Source organism: Neoarius graeffei, chromosome 25 (assembly GCF_027579695.1).
Source record: "Neoarius graeffei isolate fNeoGra1 chromosome 25, fNeoGra1.pri, whole genome shotgun sequence".
Classification (NCBI taxonomy): Eukaryota; Metazoa; Chordata; class Actinopteri; order Siluriformes; family Ariidae; genus Neoarius; species Neoarius graeffei.
The window spans coordinates 37,503,277-37,518,011 of record NC_083593.1 but is presented as its reverse complement, the minus strand read 5'-3'; positions in this window follow the sequence as shown (position 1 = coordinate 37,518,011).

Sequence of the window (14,735 nt, the reverse complement as noted above, 5' to 3'; positions counted from 1 at the left end):
CCCGGGAGGAGGCCCCGGGGAAGACCCAGGACACGCTGGAGGGACTATGTCTCTCGGCTGGCCTGGGAACGCCTCGGTGTTCTTCCCGAGGAGCTGGCCGAGGTGTCTGGGGAAAGGGAAGTTTGGGCTTCCATGCTTAGACTGCTGCCTCCGCGACCCGGTCCCGGATAAGCGGAAGAAGACGAGACGAGACGAGATCATCATCTTAACAAAAAATCATGTGCGGAGAAATCAAAAAAGGTTAAAGTTCCTCCTGTGCCAGGAGAAAATCAGCTGTAAACTCTGTGATGTGTAAACTGAAATTAATGCATAGCACACATCTATTTGGACTACAAAGTCTCATCTCATCTCATCATCTCTAGCCACTTTATCCTGTCCTACAGGGTCGCAGGCAAGCTGGAGCCTATCCCAGCTGACTACGGGTGAAAGGCGGGGTACACCCTGGACAAGTCGCCAGGTCATCACAGGGCTGACACATAGACACAGACAACCATTCACACTCACATTCACACCTATGGTCAATTTAGAGTCACCAGTTAACCTAACCTGCATGTCTTTGGACTGTGGGGGAAACCAGAGCACCCGGAGGAAACCCACACGGACAGAACATGCAAACTCCACACAGAAAGGCCCTCGCCGGCCACAGGGCTCGAACCCGGACCTTCTTGCTGTGAGGCGACAGCGCTAACCACTACACCACCGTGCCACCCGACTACAAAGTCATATTTATAATATTTTGGCGATGGATACGTTATAGGTTAAGGAATGTATTTATGGCAATATAAGAAAAATGATATGTGGGTCATTTCTTGACGCACACTCATTTCAAATCGCTATATCTCAGAATGAACTGAATAGGTGGACAATGTTCAGAAAATAAATCTGTCCTGAGGAGGTCTGTGGGATTAATTTTACAGTTAATGGTGTTCCTGGCAACAAAAAGTTTGAAAAAGACTGCTTTAAGGGTTCATTAGATAAGTATCATTTTGTTTGTTTGTTTTTTATCTGAAACTTTTGGAACCTTTTCTGATAATCACTCTACTGTGAGGTTCTGCTTAAGGTTACTTCAAATTTGCTTCAAATGCTATTCCATGAGTTCTACCACTGTTCTATCATCTCCCTTACTCATGGCTTGAGGATTTGTGGAGGAATATGGAAAGCCTACACTCTTCAGAAGAAAGGTTAAATCTAGAATCATTAAAGGTTGTTTGGTTTGTCCCTCTGGGAGAACCTTTATTATCCTATCAGAGAAGTAGTATACCATTAGGAAGCTATAAATCCCTAACTATCGAAAGACACCTTGAGAGACCCTTGAGGATGAAATTTTAGTGATTTGCCTTCACTTGGTTGATAACACGAATGCTATTTAATATTTATCACAATCATGAAGAGCACAATATTTGTATTCATAGCATGAGATGCTTTAGGAGGAGTTTGAGTTTCTTCTTTTGAGAAAGATGCACAGGAAGAAAGAAATATATAGTGCTACACATCTTCAGATACAAAGAAAAACACTCCAAAGAAAATTACAGAATAAGTGCAGGATTTTGTGAAAGATTTAAAGAGCCATCAGTGATGCTCAAGTGTCAGCCTCAGGAGAGCCGAGAGAGAGCAGGGTTAAACATCTCTGCTATTATGAAATACTTTGATTACTTATTTATCAGCTCAGTGCTTGCTTCTCATCAAAACTCTGGGTTTCTTTCTATTCTCTCTGCACCCAGAGCCTCCTTCAGTTGAAAGCTGATTTAGCATGTTCATTTCAATAAGCCTGAAGGTCTTAGGGAGGAATTAATCAAAATCCTCAGTGCATAAATAAACTCTCCTTCTCACTTTCTGAAGGCTTTCAAGGAAATCCCTTCAGCAGGTGGATCCTGGGGCATCAGAAAAAACAGACAAGCTGTGACTAGAGCCTTCAAACTCAGCTAACCCTGCCTACTCTGTACTCTATTCAGAGTATCCTTCCTCCTTCTCTTGCTTTGGTCCTATCTGTCTATCCCACACTTTGCTGACAGCTACATGAATGGATGGCTCGTAGCCTGAACTAATACCCCTACCACCAAATCAATAGACTATTATCAGGGATATTAACATAGGAATAGCTATCTATTTCAGTTATTTAATAAACTAAAGCAAAGACACAAAGGCATTTCATTAGCCAGACTAAAATTTACAATTTGTTTACGGTATCTAGGTAGATCACAACAGTCCTACCTTAGCTTCATTATATACAGTTAGGTCCATAAATATTTGGACAGAGGCAACATTTTTCTAATTTTGGTTCTGTACATTACCACAATGAATTTTGAACAAAACAATTCAGATGCAGTTGAAGTTCAGACTTTCAGCTTTAATTCAGTGGGTTGAACAAAATGATTGCATAAAAATGTGAGGAACTAAAGCATTTTTTAAACACAATCCCTTCATTTCAGGGGCTCAAAAGTAATTGGACACATTAAATAATTGTAACTAAAATGTTTATTTCTAATACTTGGTTGAAAACCCTTTGTTGGCAATGACTACCTGAAGTCTTGAACTCATGGACATCACCAGACGCTGTGTTTCCTCCTTTTTAATGCTCTGCCAGGCCTTTACTGCAGCGGTTTTCAGTTGCTGTTTGTTTGTGGGCCTTTCTGTCTGACGTTTAGTCTTTAACAAGTGAAATGCATGCTCAATTGGGTTGAGATCAGGTGACTGACTTGGCCATTCAAGAATATTCCACTTCTTTGCTTTAATAAACTCCTGGGTTGCTTTGGCTTTATGTTTTGGGTCATTGTCCATCTGTATTATGAAATGCCGACCAATCAGTTTGGCTGCATTTGGCTGGATTTGAGCACACAGTATGTCTCTGAATACCTCAGAATTCATCCGGCTGCTTCTGTCTTGTGTCACATCATCAATAAACACTAGTGACCCAGTGCCACTGGCAGCCATGCATGCCCAAGCCATCACACTGCCTCCGCCGTGTTTTACAGATGGTGTGGTATGCTTTGGATCATGAGCTGTATCATGCCTTCGCCATACTTTTTTTCTTTCCATCATTCTGGTAGAGGTTGATCTTGGTTTCATCTGTCCAAAGAATGTTCTTCCAGAACTGTGCTGGCTTTTTTAGATGTTTTTTAGCAAAGTCCAATCTAGCCTTTTTATTCTTGAGGCTTATGAGTGGCTTGCACCGTGCAGTGAACCCTCTGTATTTACTTTCATGCAGTCTTCTCTTTATGGTAGATTTGGATATTGATACGCCTACCTCCTGGAGAATGTTGTTCACTTGGTTGGCTGTTGTGAAGGGGTTTCTCTTCACCATGGAAATTATTCTGCGATCATCCACTACTTTTGTCTTCTGTGAGTGTCCAGGTCTTTTTGCATTGATGAGTTCACCAGTGCTTTCTTTCTTTCTCAGGATGTACCAAACTGTAGATTTCGCCACTCCTAATATTGTAGCAATTTCTTGGATGTTTTTTATGTTTTCGCAGCTTAAGGATGATTTGTTTCACCTGCATGGAGAGCTCCTTTGACCGCATGTTTTCTTCACAGCAAAATCTTCCAAATGCAAGCACCACACCTCAAATCAACTCCAGGCCTTTTATCTGCTTAATTGAGAATGACATAACAAAGGAATTGCCCACACCTGCCCATGAAATAGCCTTTGAGTCAATTGTCCAATTACTTTTGATCCCTTTAAAAACAGGGTGGCACATGTTAAGGAGCTGAAACTCCTAAACCCTTCATCTAATTTTAATGTGTATACCCTCAAATGAAAGCTGAAAGTTTGGACTTTATGTCCATGTCCATTATATAACTATAACTTGCATACGGTATGTTTCAGTAAACAGGTAAAAAAACAAAATTTGTGTCAGTGTCCAAATATATATGGACCTAACTGTATGATTAAATCTACCAATTTTCAGCGTCATATGCAATTATTTTAATGTTAAGTCTTGGCCTGAACATCTTTTAGAAATGTTCCAACTTGGAATCTTCCTCAGCTAATTATGGCACTTCAGCTAATTTCCTGTTCAGCGCAACATATTGATTTAATCTTTTTCCAAATTAGAAGTGAAGACAAATAGTCAGGTTGACAAAGATCCTTGAGTTAGACTATGCTCACATTATCACGTTGAAGTGTCTGATCCAGTTTTATGACATAATGTGAGTCATGTCTGAATTTTTCAGGACAGCTTGAATGCAAAAATCTGATTTTTTTTTAATCAAACCTAAACAATAGTTGTATGTGTTCCTAGATCAGATACATATCCAATACATGGCCAGGCAACATGAATGACAATGGCTAGATCAGAATTCATATGACTTTTTCTCAAAATGCATATAGTGTCAGCAACAACAATGAAGGACTGCAATAGCAGTGATTATATTCACTGAAAGGATAGGGAAATTGGTGATTGTCTTGATATTTGTGGATTGGTTAAAGCAAGAATGGATTGAACCTTCTGAGAGGATAGTGAAAATATTGCCTAATTTGCATACACGTGTGTGTGTGTGTGTGTGTGTGTGTGTGTGTGTGTGTGTGTGTGTAATATAAAGAAAGCAGACATTCCATGTATAGTCTGGTCAACTTCATTTCATTTGTTTCGATTCCTCCATTCATTTCAGACCTGTAACACATTCCAAAAAAGTTGGGATGGAGCAAGTTAGGGCTAGTAATTAAGTAAAACAATTAACTAATGATGTTATTTGAAAAAAGGTGATGTCAACAGTTGATCCAAAGCTGAGGTGTATACCCGTGATCTCCGATGCCTCGGATAGCACTGCATCAAGAACCTTCATTCATCTATCGCTGATATAATCACATGGATTTGGGATTACTTTGGCAAACCTTTGTCAGGCACTACAATATGGAGTTATATCCACAAATGTTGGAACTTTAATGTGTAAAAAAAGCAAGCCTTTTGTTAACTGTGTCCAGAAGCACCATCAACTTCTTTGTCTTGGAAGCATCCAGGATTGGACCATCACACAGTGGAAACATGTATTGTGGTCAGATGAATCAGTATTCCAGGTCTTTTTTTTTTTTGAAAAATGGATGCTGCATGTTCCAGACCAACAATGAAAAGGACCGTCCAGACTGTTACCAGCAACAAGTCCAAAAGCCAGGGTGTGTCATGGTATGGAGTTGTGTCAGTGCTATTGGCAAAGGTAACTTACACTTCTATGTTGGCAGCATTAATGCAGAAAAGTACACTGAGATTTTGGAGCAACATATGCTGCCTTTAAGGCGACATCTTTTCCAGGGATATTTCAACAAGACAATGCAAAACCACATTCTGCACACAGTACAAAGGCATGGTTGAGTAAGAAGAGGGTGCCTGTCCCCTCTGTCCCCAATAGAAAATGTGTGGTGAATTTTGAAATGAAAACTATGACAACGATGACCTGTACTGTTGCACACCTTAGGTTTGCAGGAAGAATGGGACAAAATAACCCCTGAAATGCTTCAGCACTTGGTCTCATCAGTCCCTAAACATCTTTTAAGTGTTGTGAGAAGGAATAGTAACATTATAAAGTTGTAAATGCTTTACCGCCCTAACTTTTTTAAATGTGTTGGAAGAATCAAAATTAAAATGTGTTTATTTTGAAAAAAAACAAACAATCAAAGTCATGAGGTAAAGCATCAAATAATGTGCTGTTATATTGTTTTGAGTGCAATACCGGTCAAATAGTCTTACAAATCATTGTTTTTAGTTTTAATTTCAATTTCAACATACCGTCCCAACTTTTTCTGATTTGGGAATGTCTCATCTCATCTCATTATCTCTAGCCGCTTTATCCTTCTACAGGGTCGCAGGCAAGCTGGAGCCTATCCCAGCTGACTATGGGCGAAAGGCGGGGTACACCCTGGACAAGTCGCCAGGTCATCACAGGGCTGACACATAGACACAGACAACCATTCACACTCACACCTACGGTCAATTTTAGAGTCACCAGTTAACCTAACCTGCATGTCTTTGGACTGTGGGGGAAACCGGAGCACCCGGAGGAAACCCACGCGGACACGGGGAGAACATGCAAACTCCGCACAGAAAGGCCCTCGCCGGCCCCGGGGCTCGAACCCAGGACCTTCTTGCTGTGAGGCGACAGCGCTAACCACTACACCACCGTGCCGCCTGATTTGGGAATGTGATTTTCTGATTAGCATAATCAACCAGATGAGCTGTACAACTCAGGCACTTGTAGAGCCCTTACAGCAGGATAAATGGGGAGGACTTGGCAGCACAGTCGAAAACCTAAGAGACACCACTGTGTCATTCATGGTTCGAAAAAGTTCTCTCCACGAATCATCATATCTACCAAGACACCTACTGAAAGAGTAACTGACATTTTTCTAAACAGTACTCTAACATAGAGTCAAATCAAATGCTACAGCTGCATGCAATATTGATATTTATTTTTTTCGCGGTGCGGTTTCCATCAAATCCTGCACTCTGATTGGCTGGTGAGCAGGTCCGTATCCTACGATACGGACCCCAGTTACGGACCTCTGGCGACTCGCTCGTTCACAACAACAACAAACATAGTAGCAATTTTTGTCAACATTTATCTTTTTTATAAGATTTATTTACAAGATTTTTATCAAAACTCTTAGAAATTTTTGCCAGCATGGATAGTGATAACAACAGTCTTCACAGTGAAAGCAAGTTTTACTACCCTGAGGAAGAAGAAATAAAATAAAACATTTCAGGAGAAAGCTAAAAACCTCTAACTGTTGCTAATGCCGAGCAAAAACATGGCTGAATCCTGAATTACTCAATTTTGTATAAATAGGTGACTACATAGGCGGCAAAATTTAGTTTTTTTCCTGCCATGGAAGTGCACTTGTATACCGAGGAGGAAGCAATTTGCATTACAGCTGCAAATTTTGAATAAGGATTCAAAATGGCGGCTCGCCTCGGCTCAACTCGGTTTCCCCTCGGCCTTGAATACTGTCCTCGGCCCAGAAGGCCTCAGTCAGTACTTTCAAGACCTCGGTCATGGTATTTCACGATACGGACCTCCCAGCTGGTAAATAACATATATATACCAATCAGCCATAACATTAAAACCACTGACAGGTGAAGTGAATAACACTCATTATCTCACTACAATGGCATTTGTCAAGGAGTGGGATGTATTAATTGCAGTCTGAGAACCACCAACTCACCAATTCCAACCACTTCATCTATTTGGGTGGTGAACTATCCGTTGACGCCTCACTTGACACCAAGATTAAGAGGAGAATTGCTAGAGGAGCAGCCGCATTCCACTCACTCTCGAGCAGGTGCTGGGACCGTAAAGGCCTTGCCATAACCACCAAGGTTACAGTCTACAAAGCCATCGTCCTCCCATGCCTGCTATACGGCAGTGAGACCTGGAGCACTCTTGCTTCCTACATCCACCTTCTCGAGATGTTTCATCAAAGATCATTGAGACAGATTTTGAACGTAAAATGGTGGCACCATGTAACTAACACTGAGGTCCTCAGGTGAGCTAAATCAACAACAATAGAGACCATGATTCGGAGCAACCGCCTCCGTTGGCTAGGCCATGTATGCCGGATGCCAGATCATAGGATACCAAAACAACTGCTCTTTAGTGAGCTCGCCAAAGGCAAAAGATCCCGTGGCCGCCCAAAGAAAAGGTGGAAAGATTGTATCAAAGAGGACCTATCCATTTGGTTTTAATGATAAATGGTATGAAGCCACAGTGGAATGACCTAAATGGAGAAACCTCATTTCCGATGGCAAAATACTGTCGGAGTTGAGACTGCAAAAACGAGCTGAAGAGCGTAGAGAACGACGACATAGAAGGGTCCCCCATTCTCACATGTGAGAGGGACCATAAGCGGAAAGCGGGATATATTAATTGCAGTCTGCTGCATATTGGGCTATGTAGCCCAATAGAGTGCCCATACTGACTCCTGCCCACCAGTAAAAGCATCTACAATGGGCATGTGAGCATCAGAAGTGAATCATGGAGCAATGGAAGAAGGTGGGCTGGTTTGACGGATCATGTTTTCTTTTCCATCATGTGGATGGACGGGCGCATGTGCATTGCTTACCTGGGGAAGAGATGGCATCAGGATGTACTATGGGAAGAAGACAAGCTGGTGGAGGCAGTGTGATGATCTGGGCAATGTTGTTTTGGGAAACCTTAGGTTCTGGCATTCATTTAGATGTTACTTTGACATGTACAACCTACCTAAACATTGTTGCAGACCAAGTCCACCCCTTCATGGTAACTGTATCTGGAGTATAATGGTATAATGTGGACAGCAAGGTGGTGTAGTGGTTAGCACTGTCACCTCACAGCAAGAAGGTTCTGGGTTCGAGCTCAGGGGCAGAGAGAGGCCTTTCTGTATGGAGTTTGCATGTTCTCCCCGTGTCTGCATGGGTTTCCTCTGGGTGCTCCAGTTTCCCCCACAGTCCAATGACATGCAGGTTAGGCTAATTGGTGACTCCAAATTGACCGTAGGTGTGAATGTGAGTGTGAATGGTTGTTTGTCTCTATTGCCGCTTTTCCACTACAAACGCGGCTGAGTCGGGCTGAGCCGTGCCGTGCTGAGTCGGGCTGAGCGGGGCTGTTGGAGTTGCATTTCGACTACAACCACGCTGAACCGTGCTGGCTGGAAGTGGGTGGACACATTGGGTGGAGTTAGCGAAAGTGGGTGGACGTCAGGTGATGTCGTTAAGCAGCGCAAACAGTGACATCAGTGAGCTTTTAAGCGGTAGTCTCACGACCCGAATAGTAAACAATAAACATGGAGGACATGGAGTCGTTAGTGTTGCTGGTCTTGGTGCTGTGGCTTGTTGTCACCGACAACGCGGACAGATACTGGCAAGAGCATATAGATGAGGCGAGGCGCATAAGGCTTCAGAAATTCTCGTAATTCGTAATTCTTCTCCTTCCGGGTTTGCGGTGTTTACAGATCCCAGCGTGCTCGCGGGGCATGTGTGGGCATGTGAGGACACTCCTCCTCACCAATCAGTGCACAGGGGAGTGTCTGCTCATGCCCCCAGCCTCACTCGGCTCGCTTTGGCTCGCTTCAGCCCCACTCCAAAACGGTGTGAGTTTTAGGGGCTAAGCAGGGCTGAAGCGAGCTGAGTCGTGCTGGTTTTTGGTAGTCGAAACGCGAGCCGTGTCGGGCTGAAGTGAGCTGAAGCGAGCTGAAGTGAGCTGAAAAAGGGTAGTGGAAAAGGGCCATATGTCAGACCTCTGATGATTTGGTGACTTGTCCAGGGTGTACCCCGCCTCTCGCCTATAGTCAGCTGGGATAGGCTCCAGCTTGTCCACGACCCTGCACAGGATAAGCAGTTACAGATAATGGATGGTATTGTAGGTATATGTATGTGCAATTGGTCTTAAGTGATCAATCTCATTAAATCAATCAGTCTCATTAAATCAGTCTCATTAAATAATTAAATCAGTCTCATTAATAATACCATTAATTTTGGTGCTTAATAATAAATTACCAAACAGCTAAATTATGGTATTTTCCAAATTGTTATGATCACTACCGTATTACCTAAATACTACAACCAATGGCGTTCATATACACTTTGGAATTCTTTGAGATTGGATGACTTTGAAAATATGGAAGCAACACAGACACAGTTTAACAATTAATTGAATTTATTATAACAAAGATAAAAATGAATAATAGCAGTTGAAATCTTCAGCAAACAGTGAGGTATGTGTGTACATGGGAGTGTGTGTGTGTGTGTGTGTGTGTGTGGCCTCGTGGCCTGAAACAAAAGAGTTAGCCTTGGTTGCTAGCTAAGGTGTGTTTGTGTGTGGGGGAGGTGACCACGTGGTGGAGACAAAAGGGTTAGCCCTGTTGCTAATGAGGCAAAAGCATTAGCTGTGGTAGCCAACTCCACTAGCTTATAACACTACTAAATCCACTGGAATCTTGGTGAGGTCAAATATGTGTAATAATGAAATTAAAGTGTTAGAAAGGAATAGAGAAAGCATGCAACAGCCTATCAAAAAAAAACTGAGAGAACATAGAACAATGATCAATTCACACTCTAAGTGTCTACAGTGTGCACAATTAAACAATTCCTGAGTTTAAATTCACACTACTTCATAAAGCTAATTCCTAAGACTAGTCTTTTTGCCCAAAAATGCCAGTCTTACTTCAGTATCTTGCTTCCAGTGCAAGATTATAGAGATGTTCCGAGACTTTTGGAGTCCACAGGAGCACGTGAGTCGATTCTGTGGAAGCACAGAGAATTCTTGGTCTGACGCTTTGTCATTCGTGAAGAAAAGTCTCTGATCAAACAATGTGCACAGCAATTTAATTAGAAGGAATCCAGTCGCTTCTAACTTTAATTAAACTGCTTTGGGCGGCAGTCGTAACGTTACTTATAATAGACAAACAAACCGGTTGTAACTCAAAATGAGTGAAATAGCACGATTTAAGTAGTTTTACCGTGGCCAATGGTAAACAAAAACCGCGCTGAATTCTTTTTCTGGTGAGAAAGACGTCTTTATCTTGGGTGCTCTGACGAGTGGGTCTCCTTGTGTCCATGTGATGAGTTCATGCGGTGCCAAAAGAGGAAGAATGGCGGATTTCCGGGTCACTTATAGGATCATGGAGGAAGTGAAGTAGGTGATCCCGCCCAGCCGTGACGTAGGTCACCGCGGAAGTTAGTTGATGGGAGTTGTAGTTCTTAGACAGTAGGTGGTGACTGTACCTACAGTATAATGCAACCTGCCACACTCTGCAATAATAATGCACCCTCCACACATTGCAAAAATTATTCAGGAACCCCACAACTTACAGGACTTAAAGGATCTGCTGCAAATGTCTTGGTGCCAGATACCACAGCACACCTTCAGAGGTCTTGTGAAGTTCATGTCTTGACTAGTCAAGTGTTTTGGAAGCACAAGGGGGACTCACACAGTATTATGCAGGTGGTTTTAATGTTATGGCCAATCGGTTTACATTGCGTACACTTGAAGCACATACAGTAGTAGCTTTTACAATCATCCCATTGCTATGATATGGGTAGTTGCGTTTATGATTTCGCTGCTGTGGTTTTATTTTTGCCGGTGTGTTTTCATATTTACTGCCATGATTCCAAATTTGCTGTCATGTTTCTGAGTTTCCTGCTGTGTTTTTGGTTTTGCTGTTGTATTTTTGGCTTTGTCATACTTTTTGCACTTATGGGCCACCATAGTATTACACTAGACATGTAAAAACAATCACAATAATGATCCAGTTGGAACTCTCCTTTAATAGTAGGTAGCATTAAAATATGTGAAGGGTAAATCTTCTAGTATCATTGCCCCTTTGGTACTTTTTCTTAATTAAAGTTAATGCTCATCGAGATGACTTATAGCGACCACACCTTTACAGCAGTTTTTGTATATGCTGTCAAAAGATGTATTTCTCTTTCAGAATTCATGTACAGACACACACTCGTACCAGTGTTGATCTCTCATTTATTTGTATGAGATACGGTCATTTATATGGTAATGCTGAATGACCCTTCTCATCTCTTGCGTTTTCATCTCTCTCGCTTCTGCATGGTTGAGACGAACCAGTGAGCTTCTGCAGAGGGAGCCCAGATAAGGCTATTTAAATGGATTGGCCATTATACAGGAGATGCATGGGGTTATCGACAAAAAAATGCAATCACATGGTATCTACCAGCATTCCTGTTCAGCAATCATCCCTTCTGCTTTTATTCTACCCTGTCTGCTGGAATTCATTTTCTCCCACCTCAAAGCTGGCAAATCACCAGGGGGAAAAGTAAATCCTGCGCCGGAATCATTTCCATGGAAATCGCTTTGGTTACAGTTTTCAAACCACTGGTCGAACCCCACCTGTGAGTGAGTGTCTGACATTGTGAACCAAAATACATGAGCAAGGGAAATAAAAGCGAAGGAGAAGGTTAGAAACAGAAAAGTAGTGCAAGTAGTAGTGAAAGAATGCAAGTATGAAGGAATGAAACTTCCTCTTGTGGCTTGTTTTTTTAAATAGATTGGCCAATACACCCAGGAGAAAGAAAGAATCAGCGAGAATCTTGTTATTAAGCAGGTTTCCAGTAGAGAAATAAATTACCTTTGGGTTTGGCTTTCCACCAACCAACAGGAGAGGAGGCATGGACACTTGGATAAGCACGGATAAGAAGCTGATTAGAGTTTAGCTCATGCTTGTGTGGGTAATGAAGTTTATTTACTGAAACGTCCCTTCCGGCTGCTCAACAGGTGCAAACACGGACACACTTTAATTAAGAATTACCTACATAAAACCTGCCTCCATTTCTCAGAGGAGAGCTTTATGCTTAGAGCAAATACACAGGGTACAAACTTGTGAATAAAAAGAGTGCCTATTTCTATTTAAAATGCAGACTGATGAATAAGAACAAAAGTAAGGGCAATAACAAAGTAAGGAAGGGAATGCTAAGATAAGACGTATCTATTTTTCACGATCTTTACCAAGGTTAGAACTGTCTTGAGTCCAGAGATGAGTGTAAGAGACAGGCTGAAAGAGATGAGGGAGAAAAAGAGAGAGGCGGGGATCATATATGAAAGTGATTCCCACTCTTTTCGTCCTGCGCTGCAAAGCTAATGGCCTTCTCGACTCTGTAAAGTCTCCTTAAGACCTCTTCTTCTTTCCATCCACATCGAGTCGGGAGGAAAAAACGTGTGTGCTGAGAGAGCTCGCGATTGAAAAGTAAATTCACTAAGCTAATATATTCAGTGAAGCCTGGATATTCTCCCTGGAGCCAAAGAAGGAAAAAAAAAAAAAGCTGGGCTTCAACTTATTTTCTACATATTTTATCTGCAGAAGTATACCATTTCTAAGAATATTTTGCAAACCTATGAAATAAATGTATTTGAATTGGAACCTTCATTACCATGTTACAAGAAAATTCAATAGGAATGGTCCACTCTTGTGTTATTCACCATTTCACACGAGTTGTTATGTAAGAAATAAATGTTTTGGGGGTTTTTTGGTTTGTTTGTTTGTTTGCTTACTTACTGCAATATTAACAATAATCAATGTTGGGGTAGTATAATGTGCCCAAACATGAAGAGGAGTTGATAATTTTCCTCTTATAGCATGCCCTAAGGGCGGCACGGTGGTGTAGTGGTTAGCGCTGTCGCCTCACAGCAAGAAGGTCCTGGGTTCGAGCCCCGGGGCCGGCGAGGGCCTTTCTGTGCGGAGTTTGCATGTTCTCCCCGTGTCCGGGTGCTCCGGTTTCCCCCACAGTCCAAAGACATCCAGGTTAGGTTAACTGGTGACTCTAAATTGACCGTAGGTGTGAGTGTGAATGGTTGTCTGTGTCTATGTGTCAGCCCTGTGATGACCTGGTGACTTGTCCAGGGTGTACACCGCCTTTCACCCATAGTCAGCTGGGATAGGCTCCAGCTTGCCTGCGACCCTGTAGAAGAATAAAGCGGCTAGAGATAATGAGATAATGAGCATGTCCTAAATTGTTTTATTCCTCTAACTACCTATTTATCAAAGGCCAACAAAACATACTTTTAATTCATTTATAGTTACAGTTAATGTGATGGAAGATCTGTGGTACCACTTAATTCCTGTTATCACTTACTTTATACCTCTGCATATACAGCTGTAGATAACCATTCCTTCACCAGACTCTTTTTTTTCCTCATGAAGTGAATAAGACAAATACAGTAATGGTGTTTGCCATGTTACTGAAAAACTGCAAAGCCCATCCATCCATCCATCCATCCATCCATCCATCCATCCATCCATTATCTGTAGCCGCTTATCTTGTACAGGGTCGCAGGCAAGCTGGAGCCTATCCCAGCTGACTATGGGCGAGAGGTGGGGTACACCCTGGACAAGTCGCCAGATCATCGCAGGGCTGACACATACTGTAGAAACAAACAACCATTCACACTCACATTCACACCTATGGTCAATTTAAAGCCACCAATTAGTCTAACCTGCATGTCTTTGGACTGTGGGGGAAACTGGAGCACCCAGAGGAAACTCACACAGACACGGGGAGAACATGCAAACTCCACACAGAAAGGCCCTTGTCGGCTGCTGGGCTTGAAACCAGGACCTTCCTGCTGTGAAGTGACAGTGCTAATCACTACACCACCGTGCTGCCCAACTGCAAAGCCTTCACAAAAAAATATACAATAAATGTTCCTGTGTACATTCTTACTAGAGAAACAATAATGTATTAAAATGGGCACACCCTTATAAACATGTGACTTGCCTTATATTCAACCTACTATCTGAACTGTGCATCAATCAACATCTTCTGACCAAACCATCCATCCATCCATCCATTATCTGTAGCTGCTTATCCTGTGCAGGGTTGCAGGCAAGCTGGAGCCTATCCCAGCTGACTATGGGCGAGAGATGGGGTACATTCTGGACAAGTCGCCAGATCATCACAGGGCTGATACATAGAGACACATAGCACTTTACACTCACATTCATACCTATGATCAATTTAGAGCCACCAGTTACCCTAACCTGCATGTCTTTGAACTGTGGGGGAAACCGGAGCATACCCATGCAGAGAACATGCAAATTCCACACAGAAAGGCCCCCGTCGGCCACTGGGCTCAAACCCAGAACTTTCTTGCTGTGAGGCGACAGTGCTAACCACTACACCACCATGCCACACTAATACAGTATGCAGTTATGTTAAGTGTAAATACAGTGGAATTTTATTCATAATTCGGCTCTCCTCTAAGTCCATAGAGGAGGAGTTCAAGGTCTTACATGTGAAGGAGGTGCT